Genomic DNA, 4,839 nt, shown 5'->3' on the forward strand with positions numbered 1-4,839 from the left:
TCAATATGTAACTTTATAACTTTTACCTAAGCATTTTTTGAACTAATGACCACATTTTGTACATTTGTCATTGTGGACCATGTTTTTGTTGTTATTGCACCTGAATACAATGAAGAAGGGATAGATTATTATTTGTGTCATTGTGTCCAAGCCAAAAAAAAAAAATGGATCATTCAGTTATAGATGGTGAAGGTTTAGAGTACCATATCGATGCAATAGCTGTAACTGACACATGGCTTAGACGATATTCTATGAAGAACCCTAATTTGTGGTTATTTGGGGATTAGCAAACAAAGAGAAAGATTCTTCACTATTCAAACCTTGTTGTCACATCAAATGTCCACTTGATAAAATATGGTGGAAAATCACATAAGGAGATTCTTTGGAATGTTCACAAGTTAGACCATGAGGTAATACTTGAGACATTAAAATATAGAGCAAATCTAGTTGGTTCATTACATTGAATAGGGAGAGAGGGGGAGAGAGGGAGAGAGAGAGAGAGAGAGAGAGAGAGTGATCAATTGGATCCAAATACAATGTTGTAACCTCTCCCCCAAGACTATACACAAGACAAGGTGGGTATTGTTATTATGTGTAAGTGATGAGATAAGTTTAAATCACAGATTTTATGTCTTTATTTGTTTAGAATCTAGATACATTATTTGAATTTATATTAGATTCTTTAATAGGACCCATTTTCAAATTAGTCATTTGAATAAGTGAAAATTTAGAATTTGTTGTTTAGATCAAAATATAATGAAAGAACATGAAAATTGTTAGAATGTGAATGCTTTGTGATGTAAATTCATGATTGTGTGCATATAACTAGAAACTTGAAATTGGCAAAAGTAAGGACATAATGGAAGAAGTTTTCAAGACTCATCAAGCCATTCAATAAGCCACTTGATCATTGCTAGAAGCTGAAACAAATAATTCTTTGCATTTGGAACATTTTTACCAATAATGATATTATGACTAACATGCTTTTATCTTTTATTTGTTTTGTCATCTATAATTATTTCAGATAAACTCCAAAAAAAAATTATTTTCAAATCATAAACTTATAAAACCCATCTTATAATGCTAGATTGAATAAATTGATGTGTTATCATCTAAGATATATATAAATGTATGAGAAGTTTAAATTAGCTAAATCTATTGGGATAAGTGGTATTGTAATGGATAGTTTTAAGATTCATTTGAAGAATATAAAGGGGCATCAGTGATGCAAGTCATTAGACAAAACAATATCTTCACTGGAAATGGAATTAGGAGTAGCAAGAGTTGCGAGTGGAATGAAGATGAATGGAGTGGAGAAAGAAAATAAATCTTTTGCCAAAAAAGCATTTGTTGTGGTGGAAATTAACACTACTTTTAGTAGTATAAAATGACATGATTCTATCCAATACACTTGGATGCCACAAGGTTAACAACTATACTCAATTAAAACACTTGTAAAAATTGTAAGTTTTTTAATTTGAATATTACTATTTCTTTTTTGAAGCCCACAAATAAAATGGAAAATGGGAAATGAGAATGGCAAGGGCAAAGCTAAAGAAGTTGGAGGAGGAGAAGGGGATAGTGATAAGGTTTGTGATTGAGCACAGTGCTACACCAAGTGGCATTTTGGATCATGCAATTGAAGAAGAAGATGTAGAGAATAATGACTTCCTTAGACTTAAACATGTTGAAGGCTACCATTAGCTCTCAACAAAGACCAAGATCAACATCTCTATAGCACCCACTAAATGGGATGTTGATTTCTATGTTAAAGTTGATGATGATGTGCATGTCAATCTAGGTACATTATCATGATTCATGGTCTCATCTAAATAGTATATTTTATGTTATAATTTTTTTAGGTAGTTCATGTGTTTTTTTTTTGAGTAGGACTTATTTGTTGTTTTCATTTGAGATGGGTAATTGTACATAAAAAGCTAGTGCCATTTTATATGTTGTTTAAAGTTGATATCTATCTTTAAAATATAACATTTTTTACATTTGTGTAATATTTTAATCCAAAGATAATTGAGAATTCACCTACCAGGATTTCTAGGCCTAAGTTAGGGATATTGATTTGAAGGTGTTGGGGCCTTGAAATTTCATTAATCCTAGTGGTTTAGTGCTAGAAATGTTGAATTAGGTCTAAGTTTGAAGTCTTGAAACCTTTCACTTGTTTTTCCTTAATTGGCCTAGTTGAGGGCAAGTGTCCCTAAAGCCATATTTTGATCCAAGTTTGCCAAGAGCCCTAGGAAAAGGGAAGGACCTTAGGAGAGTGGAGTCCACTTGGATAAGTAAAGGTCATCATTTGGAAAAGGTTGGTAACCAAGACATCATCTTGAAGTGGGTCTGGGAACCCTTAGAGGTTTAAGAACCAAGTGGCAAAAGTAGGTTTTGTGCTCTGCATCAATAAGGGTCATTAGACCTACGTGTGATAGATAAGGTGTAGGAAGTCACAATGTATTTGGAAGAGTCACTAATTGGCCTAAAATTCAAGACATACCTTACCATATGTCAATGAGCAACTTATGGGATAAGTCTCTAGCTTAAGGAAGGGTCCCTAGCATGGAATTGCTAAGGGATAGCCTATTTAACAAATTGGAAGTGTTAGAAAGTATTTTGCATGTAGTAGAAGTTTGAATTATATAGGTGGGGATAGAAAAGATTAAAAAACATATTTTTCATCTTAAATAACAAAGTATATTGAGATCTAACTTTCTTTAAAAGGGTTAAAAGGTAGATTGAAGATCATCATCAATATTATTTTTGTTTAACATAACCTTTCAATATGTTGCTCTTGATTTTTACTTGGTAAGAATTAAGTATAAATCTACAAAAAAATCCATTTGCATTGTGTCTCATGTCTCTTAGAGGTGCAGGAGCACTCTCACATGGAATGATGAAATAAGGGTGTTTGGGCCTCTTAGGTTCACCTTTAACCCTTTTGTGTGGCCCATTAGCACTTTGAGTATATTATGAACTCATTGCTCAATGATGTCACAAGGGCACAATTTATGTAATTTGGATGCATATACTTATAATATATGGTCTAGTAGTTGTGTTGGGTCAATCTAGACTCATTTGAATGGTTAAAATGCCTTTTAGGCACTAAAATGTAAAGAATGCATTAAAGGTGCAAAAGTTGTTATGCAACTTTGCAACTTTTTGCATAAGTAAGAAAAATGCTTCTAATCTTTCCTCCAATGGTCAAAACCTTTCAAATATGTTTGGATAAGTTTGGAAGACATTTATATAGCCCTTTCAGGTAGGTGGAAGGTATAATGTACATTTTTGGCATTGAAATCAATAAAAAGAACCTTGTTTTCTACATTTTGGGTTGTTTTTATGCATGGTAAAGTCATGTACAAATACCTAGGGATCTATACTTGCTATGGTTGGATAGATATTTGAATAATCTTTCTAATGCAATTTTTTTGAGGTCTTAAAACACTATATAACTCTAGTTATTCCTATTTTTGTGCTGACAACTCAAAATTCAAGGGTTTCAAGGGTTTTGATTGAAATCAAGATATAATGTGAGATTCCACCATAGGAAAATTATGGACTTTGGTTAAATCCCTATATTTTTAATGCATTTAAAGATGCTTTTTGATTAGGTGATAAGATGTAGGGAGAAGGAAGAAACATGATGCCCTAGATGCACATACCTTGTATGCATCAATACACAAACTTGTTGTCCTAGCATTTAAAGGCCTCAAAACTCCATATTATGGTTTGTAACTTGGTAATCAACATATTTGGATCATCCCTCAACATCTCCAATTGTTCTCATGTTTTTAGCACTTGTTTAAATGGTACCTCCTTTGTAAATGTGGCCTAATTAGCTCTTGTGTCTAAATGTTGTCACCGCTGCTTTTGACAATTTTCTTGCTAATGGGATCTCTCCACTTTGGAATCTGATAGTACATTAAAAATAGGAAGTAATCTTGATGTTAGTATTTTGTTTTCATGCTAAGGGTACAAGTTGCAGGCCTGAGTCTCATTCCTTGGGCTACTAGGAATCCAAGAGGTTAATGAAGGAACTATGTCCTTTTCTCAATTTGGGGTCTTTAATTCTAGTTGACATGCCTATTCTGGTGTAATAACATCATTTCTTGAGTCTAATTTCTTGGTTCCATGTCTGGTGCATGTTTCTTGTATTAAGCAATATTTGTTGTCAAGGTGTAAGTGTGGGGTCTTAAGTCTTGTTTGGGCTGTCAAACCTTGTTAGGTTGTTCTTATAGGTTGTACTCTCCCAATATACCTTGTTAGTACCCTACCACCTACATCACTTAGGCCCTTTTATTATTTCTTTGAATGCCCTTGCATTATCTTCATAGTTAGTAGTGTATAGGTTGATATTTGAATCTCATCCTTCTATGTTGATAGGCACGTATTGTAATCAAGTCTTTAGGAATTGATTATAGGCTCTTTAAGTATCTTCATGCGTCATTGGGATAAGCCTTGCATCCCTACAATCTATTCTTCAAGACATAATTACATATCACCCTCTTAACACAATCATAGTTAAGTATTTGAGACTTGACTACATATCAACACGTATTGAACTTACAACTTGTAATGTAGCTCTAGGACCTAATTACATATTCTATCTCTTCTACACTTGCAATAAAGTCTTTAGGGTATGATTAAATATATTCTTTATAGATACTTGTAATAAAACTAATGCATAACAAGATGGGCTCTTAAATGTTCTATGAGAAAATACTCTGAACAATGTGTTTTCCCAAAGGTTTTGGAAGGCAAATCTTAAGGCTTAAGCTCCCCAAATCAGATAAATGACTTATCAAAATACTTCTTAGTAACGTAATTATTTTT

Source organism: Cupressus sempervirens, chromosome 7, assembly GCF_028749045.1.
Source record: "Cupressus sempervirens isolate cs-2001-9-10 chromosome 7, ASM2874904v1, whole genome shotgun sequence".
Classification (NCBI taxonomy): Eukaryota; Viridiplantae; Streptophyta; class Pinopsida; order Cupressales; family Cupressaceae; genus Cupressus; species Cupressus sempervirens.